General features: G+C 47.9%; 17 non-coding genes across 17 annotated transcripts; 5 read left to right on the top strand and 12 right to left on the bottom strand.

The window, feature by feature from the left end:
* The first annotated feature begins 6,275 nt into the window (after positions 1-6,275).
* Positions 6,276-6,347, top strand: trnad-auc (transfer RNA aspartic acid (anticodon AUC)). Its single transcript has one exon. It is a non-coding gene; the product is annotated as a tRNA-Asp (tRNA).
* Positions 6,348-6,436: 89 nt separating this feature from the next.
* On the bottom strand, positions 6,437-6,508 carry trnag-ucc (transfer RNA glycine (anticodon UCC)). The gene has a single exon. It is a non-coding gene; the product is annotated as a tRNA-Gly (tRNA).
* An 892-nt stretch (positions 6,509-7,400) lies between these two features.
* trnag-ucc (transfer RNA glycine (anticodon UCC)) lies at positions 7,401-7,472 on the bottom strand. The gene has a single exon. It is a non-coding gene; the product is annotated as a tRNA-Gly (tRNA).
* An 896-nt stretch (positions 7,473-8,368) lies between these two features.
* Positions 8,369-8,440, bottom strand: trnag-ucc (transfer RNA glycine (anticodon UCC)). The gene has a single exon. It is a non-coding gene; the product is annotated as a tRNA-Gly (tRNA).
* Positions 8,441-9,336: 896 nt separating this feature from the next.
* On the bottom strand, positions 9,337-9,408 carry trnag-ucc (transfer RNA glycine (anticodon UCC)). Its single transcript has one exon. It is a non-coding gene; the product is annotated as a tRNA-Gly (tRNA).
* An 897-nt stretch (positions 9,409-10,305) lies between these two features.
* Positions 10,306-10,377, bottom strand: trnag-ucc (transfer RNA glycine (anticodon UCC)). The gene has a single exon. It is a non-coding gene; the product is annotated as a tRNA-Gly (tRNA).
* An 897-nt stretch (positions 10,378-11,274) lies between these two features.
* trnag-ucc (transfer RNA glycine (anticodon UCC)) lies at positions 11,275-11,346 on the bottom strand. The gene has a single exon. It is a non-coding gene; the product is annotated as a tRNA-Gly (tRNA).
* An 897-nt stretch (positions 11,347-12,243) lies between these two features.
* On the bottom strand, positions 12,244-12,315 carry trnag-ucc (transfer RNA glycine (anticodon UCC)). The gene has a single exon. It is a non-coding gene; the product is annotated as a tRNA-Gly (tRNA).
* Positions 12,316-13,212: 897 nt separating this feature from the next.
* On the bottom strand, positions 13,213-13,284 carry trnag-ucc (transfer RNA glycine (anticodon UCC)). Its single transcript has one exon. It is a non-coding gene; the product is annotated as a tRNA-Gly (tRNA).
* A 735-nt stretch (positions 13,285-14,019) lies between these two features.
* trnad-auc (transfer RNA aspartic acid (anticodon AUC)) lies at positions 14,020-14,091 on the top strand. Its single transcript has one exon. It is a non-coding gene; the product is annotated as a tRNA-Asp (tRNA).
* Positions 14,092-14,181: 90 nt separating this feature from the next.
* Positions 14,182-14,253, bottom strand: trnag-ucc (transfer RNA glycine (anticodon UCC)). The gene has a single exon. It is a non-coding gene; the product is annotated as a tRNA-Gly (tRNA).
* A 735-nt stretch (positions 14,254-14,988) lies between these two features.
* On the top strand, positions 14,989-15,060 carry trnad-auc (transfer RNA aspartic acid (anticodon AUC)). Its single transcript has one exon. It is a non-coding gene; the product is annotated as a tRNA-Asp (tRNA).
* Positions 15,061-15,149: 89 nt separating this feature from the next.
* On the bottom strand, positions 15,150-15,221 carry trnag-ucc (transfer RNA glycine (anticodon UCC)). The gene has a single exon. It is a non-coding gene; the product is annotated as a tRNA-Gly (tRNA).
* Positions 15,222-15,956: 735 nt separating this feature from the next.
* trnad-auc (transfer RNA aspartic acid (anticodon AUC)) lies at positions 15,957-16,028 on the top strand. Its single transcript has one exon. It is a non-coding gene; the product is annotated as a tRNA-Asp (tRNA).
* Positions 16,029-16,118: 90 nt separating this feature from the next.
* Positions 16,119-16,190, bottom strand: trnag-ucc (transfer RNA glycine (anticodon UCC)). Its single transcript has one exon. It is a non-coding gene; the product is annotated as a tRNA-Gly (tRNA).
* Positions 16,191-16,925: 735 nt separating this feature from the next.
* trnad-auc (transfer RNA aspartic acid (anticodon AUC)) lies at positions 16,926-16,997 on the top strand. The gene has a single exon. It is a non-coding gene; the product is annotated as a tRNA-Asp (tRNA).
* An 89-nt stretch (positions 16,998-17,086) lies between these two features.
* trnag-ucc (transfer RNA glycine (anticodon UCC)) lies at positions 17,087-17,158 on the bottom strand. The gene has a single exon. It is a non-coding gene; the product is annotated as a tRNA-Gly (tRNA).
* Positions 17,159-17,442: the final 284 nt, after the last annotated feature.

Below are 17,442 nucleotides of genomic sequence, written 5' to 3'. Positions count from 1 at the left end.
TCTTTCTACAATTTCTGTTAACTAGTTTATGTGAAATTAACATTTGTATTAAATAGCATGCATGGATTCACTGAAAGAGAAAAAGAATACATGAATGAAATCCAGAGTAAGAAATGTACAGTTCTCCTAAAGATATCAGTTAAATTGATAAATCGGTTAAAATTACAGTTTTTTCTACTGTACTGTGCTGTTTTATACACATACAAATTAAAAATCTAAATAACACCAAGATGGGGTACTGTACATTCATTTTGTACAGTGATTTTCCAAAATGTTCATATTTAAAATAAGATTAAATTAATCCAGAAGAAATGTTCAAAGAAAATGGCATGTGTAAGAAACATGACTTGCCCAAGTATGTCAGAGTTGCTGACTATTGCTGATATTCTATGGGTAAGAAGTTGTGTTGTTATCATTTGTGTTTAAACATGTTCTGACATGATGAGTGGTTATCAAAGCCTTGCAATAACTGAAGTCATATTGAATTGTGTTCTATTCAATATATGGATGTAATCTGAATCAGAACTGAATACGGTGCAGTGACGCATTCGTGTCTGCTTGGACAATCTGTAGTTAACGCACAATGAAACAAATAAACAGATGCACTTTCCAGTGTAATGAAGCATTAAAATGCAATATTAAATGCGTTACTTTTGGCGGGGGCAGCTGTGACCAAATGGTTAGAAAAGCAGGCTTAGGTCGAGAAAGTCTCTTATTCGATCCCCACACTCAGCAGGAAATTAGGGTAAGACGAGTGAAGGAACTGCACAGTCACCTTCCCTGGTTGATGAGCCCTTGAGCAAGCCACCTAACACACAAAAACTCCCTGGGTACTGGGGTTGGCTGCCCATTGCCCTGAGTGTCCATCGCTCTGTGTGTGTGTGTGTGTGTGTGTGTGTTCAATGGGTTAAACTAGCTCAGTAAATTATATTGTTACAACACAGTTATACAAGCTTCTGCTACACCAGAACTAATACACTCAAAATCAAAATCATACTTAAAATAAAATTTAAAGTCTGCATTTAACCTATCTGTGGCAATAAGAACACATGCTTTCACATGCATGTGAAACCCTGTTTCATTAATCACAGATTGGATTTCCAAAAAAGTAACATACTGACACAATTAACAAAATAATGCTCAGACTGGATGGACCTTCAGGTAGTGTCGCAGTCACACAGCTCCAGGGGCCTGGAGGTTGTGGGTTTGATTCCAGCTCCGGGTTACTGTCTGTGAGGAGTTGGTGTGTTCTCCCCGTGTCCGCGTGGGTTTCCTCCGGGTGCTCCGGTTTCCTCCCACAGTCCAAAAACACACGTTGCAGGTGGATCGGCGACTCGAAAGTGTCCGTAGGTGTGAGTGAATGTGTGTGTGTCTGTGTTGCCCTGTGAAGGACTGGCGTCCCCTCCAGGGTGTATTCCCGCCTTGCGCCCGATGATTCCAGGTAGGCTCTGGACCCCCCGCGACCCTAAAAATTGGATAAGCGGTTACAGATAATGGATGGATGGATGGATGGATGGACCTTGCAACAAGTCAGCAATAGTCTGCACCTTTTTGAAATTGCATGTGTGTACAATATTAAAAATTAATGTGCGGCTGGTCAGAACAGATCAACAGACTTGGACATAGGATTCAGACAAACAGATGGACAAGAATCTATGCTGTATTTGTTCAGAAGTACTTTGAATAGAGCATACCTGAACTATATATAGTAAAATAAAGTAAAATTACTTTCAATCTCTCCCAAATGTTTGCCATCAATTAGGTTTATATTTATTTAAGTTTAAATTTACAGTCAAATTGGTCAGAGACTGGAAATTCTTTCTTTGTAAGTAACAAAGAAAACGATTTTTTAAAAACATTGCAAAATATTTTAGAAACAAGGTTGTAATATGACACTGAATAGTGTTAAAAGTTAAAACTGTGTACAACAATGCACACATTAGCTTAGCTTCTCCCACTCCAACTCATTCAGCTCACACTGTAACATTAATAATAATAATAATAATCAAATTTTATTTGAAAGTGCCTTTCAAGTGCCTTTTTATTTGAAAGTGCCTTTCAAGAAACCCAAGGACACTGTACTAATAATAAAAAAAAAAAATAAAAGGTAAATGCACATACATATATACATAACCATAAAGACATACACATATCATTCATATGCTAGTTTAAAAAGATGAGTTTTGAGTCTGGTTTTAAAAACATCTACAGATGAACAAGCTCGCAGTTCATCAGGAAGACTATTCCACAGCTTTGGACCTGCAACACAAAATGCTCTATTTTCAATGGTGGTTAGCTTAAAATGTGGGACCTCAAGCAAATGGAAGCTTGAGGACCGAAGAGTACGCACTGGAGTGTATGCTTGAATTAAACTACTTAGGTAAGAAGGGGCAAGGTCATGCAGGGATTTAAACACCAACACAAGCAATTTGTACTGTATACGGAACTTTACTGGAAGCCAATGAAGATGACTTAGGACTGGAGTAATATGCCCCCATAATCTTGTATGGGTCAGCACACTAGCAGCAGAATTCTGCACATACTGCAACCTGCTCAAAGCCCGAGCAGGGAGGCCACACAACAGAGCATTGCAGTAGTCGAGTCTGGAAGTTACAAATGCATGGACTATGGTCTCAGCAGCAGTGAAAGAGAAAAGGGCGAATCCTAGAAATATTTTTAAGATGGTAGAAGGCTGTCCTACATGTGTTGTTAATAGGTGATTCAAATGATAATGTAGAATCAAAAATTACTCTGAGATTTCTCACTAGTGTTGAGGTAGAGACAACAAAACCAGGGATACAAACAGTAGTGTCACTAAACCTCTTGACTGTTGCAGGAGAAGCAATTATGATGGCTTCAGATTTTTTATTATTTAGGCTCAGGAAGTTCTCCATCATCCAAGTCCTCACATTAGTTAAGCAATTCAGCAAGGCACTAGGCGGCAAGCTGTGAGAAGGTTTTGTACAAATGTATATCTGGACATCATCAGCAAAACTGAAACTGCAGCCCATGATGTCTAATGATGTCACCAAGTGGAAGGATGTACAAAATAAAAAGCAGGGGCCCAAGAACACAGCCCTGGGGGATACCATGTGACAAGGAGCATGTCAGATCGAAAACTTACCATTGAAACAAACTGCTGCCTACCAGAAAGATACGATTGAAACCAAGCTAATGCAGTACCAGTTATGCCAAACATTTTTGAGACGAGTTAGTAAAAGGCTATGACACACTGTATCAAATGCTGCAGTAAGGTCCAATAGTACAAGAAGACTCAGCAGACTCAGCAAACATTTTTGAGACGCGTTAGTAAAAGGCTATGTAAGACACACTGTATCAAATGCTGCAGTAAGGTCCAATAGGACAAGAAGACTCAGCAGTCCTTGGTCAGCTGACACCAGCAAATCATTGACAAACCTAACAAGCAGTTTCAGTGCTGTGATTCCTCCTAAATCCTGATTGGAAGACCTCAAACAGATCACATGATTGAATATGTTCTGTTAACTGAGCAGCTACTGTTCTCTCCAACAGTTTAGAAAGGAAAGGGAGATTAGAGATGGGCCTATAATTTGTGAGGTTCTCAGGATCTAAGCCAGGCTTCCTGAGAACTGGAGTAATAGCTGCCAGTTTCGAAGAAGCTGGGACCATTCATGAACTAAGTGAAGCATTGATAACCTTGGTAATAAGAGGACAGATAAATGGAGAACAGGCATTCACCTGCTGTGTTGGAAAAGGGTCTAATTGACATGAAGTTGCCCTTGAGAGATTAATGATCTGTGAAACATACTGTTGGTTTACAGTATTGAAGGTAGAAAAATAGCTGCTTCTGAACTGAGAAAATAGTTGTGGAATGTTTAGCCTAGGTGCAGTAGGCTTAAACTGTGAGTAAATTGTATGTATTTTATGATTGAAAAAGTCCATGAACCGAGAGCATTTGAGTTCAGCTGAAGGAACCATAGGAAAACTTTTCACAGGACTTAATAGCTTATTGACAGTAGAAAGAGAGCTCTAGGGTTACAGTGGGCACCATGAATAACATCTGAATAATAAAGTGTTTTAGCTTCCTGTAGTTTTTCCTTATAAAACAAGACATGATCACTGTAAGCAAGGGTATGCACAGTCAGGCCAGTTCTGTTGAAAGACGTTCAAGCTGACGACCAACAGCTTTCAGCTTGCGCGGCTCAGCAGTATACCAGGGAGCAGGCTGAGCAAATGTAACCAAGCGTGTTCTTAGAGGTGCCAGTTGCTTTAAAATATATAAATATTTTAGAGGCTCCGGAATGTAAACTGGCATGATTGACGCTGCCCTCGCTGTTGACATGATAGTGAAAAATCTAAGAACACAGCTTTATGGTCAGATATACATAGATCAATGCCTTTCACATTAAAAGGGGTTTTACCCATAGAGCAAACAATGTCCAAGGTGTGGCTCTTGTTATGAGTAGGAAAATCAACGTGCTGAGAAATATCAAAGCTCTATAAAACATTAAGAAATTCTTTAGCAAACAAACAGTTACCAGAATTGATATGAATATTAAAGTCACCAAGCAGCAACAAATCAGAATAAGCATTAGACTGCTCTATTCGTGTTTTTACATTCTTATGTTCTTAAATAAATGTAAAAAATATATTTTTGTGATGTGGTTATTCATGCTTTTTGTTGGCAACTCAGTGAACAGTAAAATGTTTTCATGTAAATGTGTTACAGAATAAAGATGTTTTACACTTTGAAGCTAAGAAAAATACACTTTTAATTGGGATAATTATTAGTGCACAGCTTAAAAACTTAAAGCAGTATGGGCTGGACGTAGGCCGAAATGATGAAAATTGTGGAGTGTGGCATTCAGTCTGAATGCGAGCTGTGCATTTGGAGCAGGATCAGACCAAAAAACAAAAGCTGTCTGGGTCGGATGCGAGCCGATGTGTCATAAGTGTGGCGTGCGGCATTCTGTACAGATGTGAGCCAAGCGTTCAGGAGGGAGTATATGGGAGGCAAATCCCGCCAAAATTAAAACAAATGAAAACAATCAAATAAAAATCCAAATACCATCCATTATCTGTAACCACTTGTCCAATTTAGGGTCGCGGGGGGTCCAGAGCCTACCTGGAATCATCGGGCGCAAGGCAGGAATACACCCTGGAGGGGACGCCAGTCCTTCACAGGGCAACACAGACACACACACACCTACGGACACTTTCAAGTCGCCAATCCACCTGCAACGTGTGTTTTTGGACTGTGCAAGGAAACCGGAGCACCCGGAGGAAACCCACGCGGACACGGGGAGAACACACCAACTCCTCACAGACAGTCACCCGGAGCTGGAATCGAACCCACAATCTCCAGGCCCCTGGAGCTGTGTGACTGCGACACTACCTGCTGCGCCAAATATTCATTCAAGCAGAACTGAGTAAATGAAAAATTTAAATTAAAAATCTTTTTGTCATTTCATTTTCAAAATTATGCCTGGTCAAATCTAAAATAAAAAAAAAGCTAAAAAGAAAAAGAAAATGAAAAAAACCTTGGCTTTATTTTTTTCTTCATGAAATTAAAATGAAAATTTCTCATTCATTATCTGTAACTGCTTATCCAGTTCAAGCGGGTCACGGTGGGTGCAGAGCCTAGCTGTAATCACTGGGCACGAGGCAGGAATAAACCCTGGAGAGGGCGCCAGACAAACATTTTGAGTTGCCAATCCACAAAGGTTTTTGGACCTTTGAAGGAAACCCACACCGACGGGGAGAACACACCAAACTCCTCCCAGACAGTCACCTGGAATGGGTCTTGAACCCACAACCTCCAGGTCTCTGGAGCTGTGTGACTGCAACACTACCTGCTGCACCAATGTGCCACCCAAAATTAGATGTATTTAGATTTTCATTTTCAACTGCAGTATGCAATTACCCAGCTAGCAAGATAGATCTGGGACAATTCTGGCTCAGGTTTGGCACTGTTGGCTGGCTGCCGTCTCGGCATGAATGCAGCACCATGTATCTGGCCGAATTCCGGCTGCACGTTGGCACTTTTATTTAAAAAAATGATGTAATGTCTGAGACACGAACGACAGAAATGATTATGATTAATAGGGTTAATATGGAGAAAGTGTCGTCTTGACCTCTGTGGCTTTTATTTTCAAGGTCTTAGGATTTGGCCAATTTTAGCTGATATCAAAAGAAAAAAAACAGGACTAAGTGCAGCCTAAAGGAATTCGTTCAAAGTGTCGTCCATGCTTTCGTAGTGGTGGTTCTCCCACAGCCCCACTGGCCCTGCGCAGTCGTCCTCGTTAGTATAGTGGACAGTATCTCCGCCTATCACGCGGAAGACCGGGGTTCGATTCCCCGACGGGGAAAAAGGTGATTTTCTTGCGCTATGTAGATTTGCAAAACAATTCGCTTCGCAAACCGTGGCAGCTGTTGGAGAAACGTGTTTTAAAGTGAATGCGTTGGCCGGGAATCGAACCCGGGTCAACTGCTTGGAAGGCAGCTATGCTCACCACTATACCACCAACGCCACAGCGGGCGGAAGCTGGACCTAGGCCGTTTGCACGAACGTCATTGCTTGAAGTCCTATTATGATCCGCGTCAAGCCGTGGCTGCCCCTCCAGGCTGTTTGGGTTCTCCGTAATTTCGAAGTGCCATGTCACTGTCCACCATGACCCGAACGGCAGACTGTCTGTTTGGCCAGCGGCTGGTTTCTGTAGTGTAGTGGTTATCACGTTTGCCTAACACGCGAAAGCTCCCCGGATCGATGCCGGGCGGAAACGCAAGGCTTACTAAAGCCAGGATTAGCGTCTCTTCTCTTTGCTACCTGTTTAATCCTCGTCTTGACTTGTGTGGCTTTTATTTTCCAAATAAAAGCAATGCGGCTGCCCCTCCAGTCTGTTTGGGTTCTCCGGAATGTCGAAGTGCCATGTGACTGTCCACCATGAGCCGAACGGGAGACTGTTTGCTCAGCGGCTGGTTTCTGTAGTGTAGTGGTTATCACGTTCGCCTCACACGCGAAAGGTCCCCGGATCGATGCCGGGCAGAAACACAAGGCGCGTCTCTTCTCTTTGCTAGCCGTTTAATCCTCGTCTTGACCTCTGTGGCTTTTATTTTCAAGGTCTTAGGATTTGGCCAATTTTAGCTGATATCAGAAGAAAAAAAACAGGACTAAGTGCAGCCTAAAGGAATTCGTTCAAAGTGTCGTCCATGCTTTCGTAGTGGTGGTTCTCCCACAGCCCCACTGGCCCTGCGCAGTCGTCCTCGTTAGTATAGTGGACAGTATCTCCGCCTGTCACGCGGAAGACCGGGGTTCGATTCCCCGACGGGGAGAAAGGTGATTTTCTTGCGCTATGTAGATTTGCAAAACAATTCGCTTCGCAAACCGTGGCAGCTGTTGGAGAAACGTGTTTTAAAGTGAATGCCTTGGCCGGGAATCGAACCCGGGTCAACTGCTTGGAAGGCAGCTATGCTCACCACTATACCACCAACGCCACAGCGGGCGGAAGCTGGACCTAGGCCGTTTGCACGAACGTCATTGCTTGAAGTCCTATTATGATCCGCGTCAAGCCGTGGCTGCCCCTCCAGGCTGTTTGGGTTCTCCGTAATGTCGAAGTGCCATGTCACTGTCCACCATGACCCGAACGGCAGACTGTCTGTTTGGCCAGCGGCTGGTTTCTGTAGTGTAGTGGTTATCACGTTTGCCTAACACGCGAAAGCTCCCCGGATCGATGCCGGGCGGAAACGCAAGGCTTACTAAAGCCAGGATTAGCGTCTCTTCTCTTTGCTACCTGTTTAATCCTCGTCTTGACTTGTGTGGCTTTTATTTTCCAAATAAAAGCAATGCGGCTGCCCCTCCAGTCTGTTTGGGTTCTCCGGAATGTCGAAGTGCCATGTGACTGTCCACCATGAGCCGAACGGGAGACTGTCTGTTTGCTCAGCGGCTGGTTTCTGTAGTGTAGTGGTTATCACGTTCGCCTCACACGCGAAAGGTCCCCGGATCGATGCCGGGCAGAAACACAAGGCGCGTCTCTTCTCTTTGCTAGCCGTTTAATCCTCGTCTTGACCTCTGTGGCTTTTATTTTCAAGGTCTTAGGATTTGGCCAATTTTAGCTGATATCAGAAGAAAAAAAACAGGACTAAGTGCAGCCTAAAGGAATTCGTTCAAAGTGTCGTCCATGCTTTCGTAGTGGTGGTTCTCCCACAGCCCCACTGGCCCTGCGCAGTCGTCCTCGTTAGTATAGTGGACAGTATCTCCGCCTGTCACGCGGAAGACCGGGGTTCGATTCCCCGACGGGGAGAAAGGTGATTTTCTTGCGCTATGTAGATTTGCAAAACAATTCGCTTCGCAAACCGTGGCAGCTGTTGGAGAAACGTGTTTTAAAGTGAATGCCTTGGCCGGGAATCGAACCCGGGTCAACTGCTTGGAAGGCAGCTATGCTCACCACTATACCACCAACGCCACAGCGGGCAGAAGCTGGACCTAGGCCGTTTGCACGAACGTCATTGCTTGAAGTCCTATTATGATCCGCGTCAAGCCGTGGCTGCCCCTCCAGGCTGTTTGGGTTCTCCGTAATGTCGAAGTGCCATGTCACTGTCCACCATGACCCGAACGGCAGACTGTCTGTTTGGCCAGCGGCTGGTTTCTGTAGTGTAGTGGTTATCACGTTTGCCTAACACGCGAAAGCTCCCCGGATCGATGCCGGGCGGAAACGCAAGGCTTACTAAAGCCAGGATTAGCGTCTCTTCTCTTTGCTACCTGTTTAATCCTTGTCTTGACTTGTGTGGCTTTTATTTTCCAAATAAAAGCAATGCGGCTGCCCCTCCAGTCTGTTTGGGTTCTCCGGAATGTCGAAGTGCCATGTGACTGTCCACCATGAGCCGAACGGGAGACTGTCTGTTTGCTCAGCGGCTGGTTTCTGTAGTGTAGTGGTAATCACGTTCGCCTCACACGCGAAAGGTCCCCGGATCGATGCCGGGCAGAAACACAAGGCGCGTCTCTTCTCTTTGCTAGCCGTTTAATCCTCGTCTTGACCTCTGTGGCTTTTATTTTCAAGGTCTTAGGATTTGGCCAATTTTAGCTGATATCAGAAGAAAAAAAACAGGACTAAGTGCAGCCTAAAGGAATTCGTTCAAAGTGTCGTCCATGCTTTCGTAGTGGTGGTTCTCCCACAGCCCCACTGGCCCTGCGCAGTCGTCCTCGTTAGTATAGTGGACAGTATCTCCGCCTGTCACGCGGAAGACCGGGGTTCGATTCCCCGACGGGGAGAAAGGTGATTTTCTGGCGCTATGTAGATTTGCAAAACAATTCGCTTCGCAAACCGTGGCAGCTGTTGGAGAAACGTGTTTTAAAGTGAATGCGTTGGCCGGGAATCGAACCCGGGTCAACTGCTTGGAAGGCAGCTATGCTCACCACTATACCACCAACGCCACAGCGGGGGGAAGCTGGACCTAGGCCGTTTGCACGAACGTCATTGCTTGAAGTCCTATTATGATCCGCGTCAAGCTGTGGCTGCCCCTCCAGGCTGTTTGGGTTCTCCGTAATGTCGAAGTGCCATGTCACTGTCCACCATGACCCGAACGGCAGACTGTCTGTTTGGCCAGCGGCTGGTTTCTGTAGTGTAGTGGTTATCACGTTTGCCTAACACGCGAAAGCTCCCCGGATCGATGCCGGGCGGAAACGCAAGGCTTACTAAAGCCAGGATTAGCGTCTCTTCTCTTTGCTACCTGTTTAATCCTCGTCTTGACTTGTGTGGCTTTTATTTTCCAAATAAAAGCAATGCGGCTGCCCCTCCAGTCTGTTTGGGTTCTCCGGAATGTCGAAGTGCCATGTGACTGTCCACCATGAGCCGAACGGGAGACTGTCTGTTTGCTCAGCGGCTGGTTTCTGTAGTGTAGTGGTTATCACGTTCGCCTCACACGCGAAAGGTCCCCGGATCGATGCCGGGCAGAAACACAAGGCGCCTCTCTTCTCTTTGCTAGCCGTTTAATCCTCGTCTTGACCTCTGTGGCTTTTATTTTCAAGGTCTTAGGATTTGGCCAATTTTAGCTGATATCAGAAGAAAAAAAACAGGACTAAGTGCAGCCTAAAGGAATTCGTTCAAAGTGTCGTCCATGCTTTCGTAGTGGTGGTTCTCCCACAGCCCCACTGGCCCTGCGCAGTCGTCCTCGTTAGTATAGTGGACAGTATCTCCGCCTGTCACGCGGAAGACCGGGGTTCGATTCCCCGACGGGGAGAAAGGGTGATTTTCTTGCGCTATGTAGATTTGCAAAACAATTTGCTTCGCAAACCGTGGCAGCTGTTGGAGAAACGTGTTTTAAAGTGAATGCGTTGGCCGGGAATCGAACCCGGGTCAACTGCTTGGAAGGCAGCTACGCTCACCACTATACCACCAACGCCACAGCGGGCGGAAGCTGGACCTAGGCCGTTTGCACGAACGTCATTGCTTGAAGTCCTATTATGATCCGCGTCAAGCCGTGGCTGCCCCTCCAGGCTGTTTGGGTTCTCCGTAATGTCGAAGTGCCATGTCACTGTCCACCATGACCCGAACGGCAGACTGTCTGTCTGGCCAGCGGCTGGTTTCTGTAGTGTAGTGGTTATCACGTTTGCCTAACACGCGAAAGCTCCCCGGATCGATGCCGGGCGGAAACGCAAGGCTTACTAAAGCCAGGATTAGCGTCTCTTCTCTTTGCTACCTGTTTAATCCTCGTCTTGACTTGTGTGGCTTTTATTTTCCAAATAAAAGCAATGCGGCTGCCCCTCCAGTCTGTTTGGGTTCTCCGGAATGTCGAAGTGCCATGTGACTGTCCACCATGAGCCGAACGGGAGACTGTCTGTTTGCTCAGCGGCTGGTTTCTGTAGTGTAGTGGTTATCACGTTCGCCTCACACGCGAAAGGTCCCCGGATCGATGCCGGGCAGAAACACAAGGCGCGTCTCTTCTCTTTGCTAGCCGTTTAATCCTCGTCTTGACCTCTGTGGCTTTTATTTTCAAGGTCTTAGGATTTGGCCAATTTTAGCTGATATCAGAAGAAAAAAAACAGGACTAAGTGCAGCCTAAAGGAATTCGTTCAAAGTGTCGTCCATGCTTTCGTAGTGGTGGTTCTCCCACAGCCCCACTGGCCCTGCGCAGTCGTCCTCGTTAGTATAGTGGACAGTATCTCCGCCTGTCACGCGGAAGACCGGGGTTCGATTCCCCGACGGGGAGAAAGGGTGATTTTCTTGCGCTATGTAGATTTGCAAAACAATTTGCTTCGCAAACCGTGGCAGCTGTTGGAGAAACGTGTTTTAAAGTGAATGCGTTGGCCGGGAATCGAACCCGGGTCAACTGCTTGGAAGGCAGCTACGCTCACCACTATACCACCAACGCCACAGCGGGCGGAAGCTGGACCTAGGCCGTTTGCACGAACGTCATTGCTTGAAGTCCTATTATGATCCGCGTCAAGCCGTGGCTGCCCCTCCAGGCTGTTTGGGTTCTCCGTAATGTCGAAGTGCCATGTCACTGTCCACCATGACCCGAACGGCAGACTGTCTGTCTGGCCAGCGGCTGGTTTCTGTAGTGTAGTGGTTATCACGTTTGCCTAACACGCGAAAGCTCCCCGGATCGATGCCGGGCGGAAACGCAAGGCTTACTAAAGCCAGGATTAGCGTCTCTTCTCTTTGCTACCTGTTTAATCCTCGTCTTGACTTGTGTGGCTTTTATTTTCCAAATAAAAGCAATGCGGCTGCCCCTCCAGTCTGTTTGGGTTCTCCGGAATGTCGAAGTGCCATGTGACTGTCCACCATGAGCCGAACGGGAGACTGTCTGTTTGCTCAGCGGCTGGTTTCTGTAGTGTAGTGGTTATCACGTTCGCCTCACACGCGAAAGGTCCCCGGATCGATGCCGGGCAGAAACACAAGGCGCCTCTCTTCTCTTTGCTAGCCGTTTAATCCTCGTCTTGACCTCTGTGGCTTTTATTTTCAAGGTCTTAGGATTTGGCCAATTTTAGCTGATATCAGAAGAAAAAAAACAGGACTAAGTGCAGCCTAAAGGAATTCGTTCAAAGTGTCGTCCATGCTTTCGTAGTGGTGGTTCTCCCACAGCCCCACTGGCCCTGCGCAGTCGTCCTCGTTAGTATAGTGGACAGTATCTCCGCCTGTCACGCGGAAGACCGGGGTTCGATTCCCCGACGGGGAGAAAGGGTGATTTTCTTGCGCTATGTAGATTTGCAAAACAATTTGCTTCGCAAACCGTGGCAGCTGTTGGAGAAACGTGTTTTAAAGTGAATGCGTTGGCCGGGAATCGAACCCGGGTCAACTGCTTGGAAGGCAGCTACGCTCACCACTATACCACCAACGCCACAGCGGGCGGAAGCTGGACCTAGGCCGTTTGCACGAACGTCATTGCTTGAAGTCCTATTATGATCCGCGTCAAGCCGTGGCTGCCCCTCCAGGCTGTTTGGGTTCTCCGTAATGTCGAAGTGCCATGTCACTGTCCACCATGACCCGAACGGCAGACTGTCTGTCTGGCCAGCGGCTGGTTTCTGTAGTGTAGTGGTTATCACGTTTGCCTAACACGCGAAAGCTCCCCGGATCGATGCCGGGCGGAAACGCAAGGCTTACTAAAGCCAGGATTAGCGTCTCTTCTCTTTGCTACCTGTTTAATCCTCGTCTTGACTTGTGTGGCTTTTATTTTCCAAATAAAAGCAATGCGGCTGCCCCTCCAGTCTGTTTGGGTTCTCCGGAATGTCGAAGTGCCATGTGACTGTCCACCATGAGCCGAACGGGAGACTGTCTGTTTGCTCAGCGGCTGGTTTCTGTAGTGTAGTGGTTATCACGTTCGCCTCACACGCGAAAGGTCCCCGGATCGATGCCGGGCAGAAACACAAGGCGCGTCTCTTCTCTTTGCTAGCCGTTTAATCCTCGTCTTGACCTCTGTGGCTTTTATTTTCAAGGTCTTAGGATTTGGCCAATTTTAGCTGATATCAGAAGAAAAAAAACAGGACTAAGTGCAGCCTAAAGGAATTCGTTCAAAGTGTCGTCCATGCTTTCGTAGTGGTGGTTCTCCCACAGCCCCACTGGCCCTGCGCAGTCGTCCTCGTTAGTATAGTGGACAGTATCTCCGCCTGTCACGCGGAAGACCGGGGTTCGATTCCCCGACGGGGAGAAAGGGTGATTTTCTTGCGCTATGTAGATTTGCAAAACAATTTGCTTCGCAAACCGTGGCAGCTGTTGGAGAAACGTGTTTTAAAGTGAATGCGTTGGCCGGGAATCGAACCCGGGTCAACTGCTTGGAAGGCAGCTACGCTCACCACTATACCACCAACGCCACAGCGGGCGGAAGCTGGACCTAGGCCGTTTGCACGAACGTCATTGCTTGAAGTCCTATTATGATCCGCGTCAAGCCGTGGCTGCCCCTCCAGGCTGTTTGGGTTCTCCGTAATGTCGAAGTGCCATGTCACTGTCCACCATGACCCGAACGGCAGACTGTCTGTCTGGCCAGCGGCTGGTTTCTGTAGTGTAGTGGTTATCACGTTTGCCTAACACGCGAAAGCTCCCCGGATCGATGCCGGGCGGAAACGCAAGGCTTACTAAAGCCAGGATTAGCGTCTCTTCTCTTTGCTACCTGTTTAATCCTCGTCTTGACTTGTGTGGCTTTTATTTTCCAAATAAAAGCAATGCGGCTGCCCCTCCAGTCTGTTTGGGTTCTCCGGAATGTCGAAGTGCCATGTGACTGTCCACCATGAGCCGAACGGGAGACTGTCTGTTTGCTCAGCGGCTGGTTTCTGTAGTGTAGTGGTTATCACGTTCGCCTCACACGCGAAAGGTCCCCGGATCGATGCCGGGCAGAAACACAAGGCGCGTCTCTTCTCTTTGCTAGCCGTTTAATCCTCGTCTTGACCTCTGTGGCTTTTATTTTCAAGGTCTTAGGATTTGGCCAATTTTAGCTGATATCAGAAGAAAAAAAACAGGACTAAGTGCAGCCTAAAGGAATTCGTTCAAAGTGTCGTCCATGCTTTCGTAGTGGTGGTTCTCCCACAGCCCCACTGGCCCTGCGCAGTCGTCCTCGTTAGTATAGTGGACAGTATCTCCGCCTATCACGCGGAAGACCGGGGTTCGATTCCCCGACGGGGAGAAAGGGTGATTTTCTTGCGCTATGTAGATTTGCAAAACAATTCGCTTCGCAAACCGTGGCAGCTGTTGGAGAAACGTGTTTTAAAGTGAATGCGTTGGCCGGGAATCGAACCCAGGTCAACTGCTTGGAAGGCAGCTACGCTCACCACTATACCACCAACGCCACAGCGGGCAGAAGCTGGACCTAGGCCGTTTGCACGAACGTCATTGCTTGAAGTCCTATTATGATCCGCGTCAAGCCGTGGCTGCCCCTCCAGGCTGTTTGGGTTCTCCGTAATGTCGAAGTGCCATGTCACTGTCCACCATGACCCGAACGGCAGACTGTCTGTCTGGCCAGCGGCTGGTTTCTGTAGTGTAGTGGTTATCACGTTTGCCTAACACGCGAAAGCTCCCCGGATCGATGCCGGGCGGAAACGCAAGGCTTACTAAAGCCAGGATTAGCGTCTCTTCTCTTTGCTACCTGTTTAATCCTCGTCTTGACTTGTGTGGCTTTTATTTTCCAAATAAAAGCAATGCGGCTGCCCCTCCAGTCTGTTTGGGTTCTCCGGAATGTCGAAGTGCCATGTGACTGTCCACCATGAGCCGAACGGGAGACTGTCTGTTTGCTCAGCGGCTGGTTTCTGTAGTGTAGTGGTTATCACGTTCGCCTCACACGCGAAAGGTCCCCGGATCGATGCCGGGCAGAAACACAAGGCGCGTCTCTTCTCTTTGCTAGCCGTTTAATCCTCGTCTTGACCTCTGTGGCTTTTATTTTCAAGGTCTTAGGATTTGGCCAATTTTAGCTGATATCAAAAGAAAAAAAACAGGACTAAGTGCAGCCTAAAGGAATTCGTTCAAAGTGTCGTCCATGCTTTCGTAGTGGTGGTTCTCCCACAGCCCCACTGGCCCTGCGCAGTCGTCCTCGTTAGTATAGTGGACAGTATCTCCGCCTATCACGCGGAAGACCGGGGTTCGATTCCCCGACGGGGAAAAAGGTGATTTTCTTGCGCTATGTAGATTTGCAAAACAATTCGCTTCGCAAACCGTGGCAGCTGTTGGAGAAACGTGTTTTAAAGTGAATGCGTTGGCCGGGAATCGAACCCGGGTCAACTGCTTGGAAGGCAGCTATGCTCACCACTATACCACCAACACCACAGCGGGCGGAAGCTGGACCTAGGCCGTTTGCACGAACGTCATTGCTTGAAGTCCTATTATGATCCGCGTCAAGCCGTGGCTGCCCCTCCAGGCTGTTTGGGTTCTCCGTAATTTCGAAGTGCCATGTCACTGTCCACCATGACCCGAACGGCAGACTGTCTGTTTGGCCAGCGGCTGGTTTCTGTAGTGTAGTGGTTATCACGTTTGCCTAACACGCGAAAGCTCCCCGGATCGATGCCGGGCGGAAACGCAAGGCTTACTAAAGCCAGGATTAGCGTCTCTTCTCTTTGCTACCTGTTTAATCCTCGTCTTGACTTGTGTGGCTTTTATTTTCCAAATAAAAGCAATGCGGCTGCCCCTCCAGTCTGTTTGGGTTCTCCGGAATGTCGAAGTGCCATGTGACTGTCCACCATGAGCCGAACGGGAGACTGTCTGTTTGCTCAGCGGCTGGTTTCTGTAGTGTAGTGGTTATCACGTTCGCCTCACACGCGAAAGGTCCCCGGATCGATGCCGGGCAGAAACACAAGGCGCGTCTCTTCTCTTTGCTAGCCGTTTAATCCTCGTCTTGACCTCTGTGGCTTTTATTTTCAAGGTCTTAGGATTTGGCCAATTTTAGCTGATATCAGAAGAAAAAAAACAGGACTAAGTGCAGCCTAAAGGAATTCGTTCAAAGTGTCGTCCATGCTTTCGTAGTGGTGGTTCTCCCACAGCCCCACTGGCCCTGCGCAGTCGTCCTCGTTAGTATAGTGGACAGTATCTCCGCCTATCACGCGGAAGACCGGGGTTCGATTCCCCGACGGGGAGAAAGGGTGATTTTCTTGCGCTATGTAGATTTGCAAAACAATTCGCTTCGCAAACCGTGGCAGCTGTTGGAGAAACGTGTTTTAAAGTGAATGCGTTGGCCGGGAATCGAACCCAGGTCAACTGCTTGGAAGGCAGCTACGCTCACCACTATACCACCAACGCCACAGCGGGCAGAAGCTGGACCTAGGCCGTTTGCACGAACGTCATTGCTTGAAGTCCTATTATGATCCGCGTCAAGCCGTGGCTGCCCCTCCAGGCTGTTTGGGTTCTCCGTAATGTCGAAGTGCCATGTCACTGTCCACCATGACCCGAACGGCAGACTGTCTGTCTGGCCAGCGGCTGGTTTCTGTAGTGTAGTGGTTATCACGTTTGCCTAACACGCGAAAGCTCCCCGGATCGATGCCGGGCGGAAACGCAAGGCTTACTAAAGCCAGGATTAGCGTCTCTTCTCTTTGCTACCTGTTTAATCCTCGTCTTGACTTGTGTGGCTTTTATTTTCCAAATAAAAGCAATGCGGCTGCCCCTCCAGTCTGTTTGGGTTCTCCGGAATGTCGAAGTGCCATGTGACTGTCCACCATGAGCCGAACGGGAGACTGTCTGTTTGCTCAGCGGCTGGTTTCTGTAGTGTAGTGGTTATCACGTTCGCCTCACACGCGAAAGGTCCCCGGATCGATGCCGGGCAGAAACACAAGGCGCGTCTCTTCTCTTTGCTAGCCGTTTAATCCTCGTCTTGACCTCTGTGGCTTTTATTTTCAAGGTCTTAGGATTTGGCCAATTTTAGCTGATATCAAAAGAAAAAAAACAGGACTAAGTGCAGCCTAAAGGAATTCGTTCAAAGTGTCGTCCATGCTTTCGTAGTGGTGGTTCTCCCACAGCCCCACTGGCCCTGCGCAGTCGTCCTCGTTAGTATAGTGGACAGTATCTCCGCCTATCACGCGGAAGACCGGGGTTCGATTCCCCGACGGGGAAAAAGGTGATTTTCTTGCGCTATGTAGATTTGCAAAACAATTCGCTTCGCAAACCGTGGCAGCTGTTGGAGAAACGTGTTTTAAAGTGAATGCGTTGGCCGGGAATCGAACCCGGGTCAACTGCTTGGAAGGCAGCTATGCTCACCACTATACCACCAATGCCACAGCGGGCGGAAGCTGGACCTAGGCCGTTTGCACGAACGTCATTGCTTGAAGTCCTATTATGATCCGCGTCAAGCCGTGGCTGCCCCTCCAGGCTGTTTGGGTTCTCCGTAATTTCGAAGTGCCATGTCACTGTCCACCATGACCCGAACGGCAGACTGTCTGTTTGGCCAGCGGCTGGTTTCTGTAGTGTAGTGGTTATCACGTTTGCCTAACACGCGAAAGCTCCCCGGATCGATGCCGGGCGGAAACGCAAGGCTTACTAAAGCCAGGATTAGCGTCTC

The sequence above is a fragment of the Hoplias malabaricus genome, chromosome 15 (assembly GCF_029633855.1).
Source record: "Hoplias malabaricus isolate fHopMal1 chromosome 15, fHopMal1.hap1, whole genome shotgun sequence".
Classification (NCBI taxonomy): Eukaryota; Metazoa; Chordata; class Actinopteri; order Characiformes; family Erythrinidae; genus Hoplias; species Hoplias malabaricus.
Note: the sequence above shows the minus strand (reverse complement) of the source record. Positions and strands in the feature narration are given on the sequence as shown.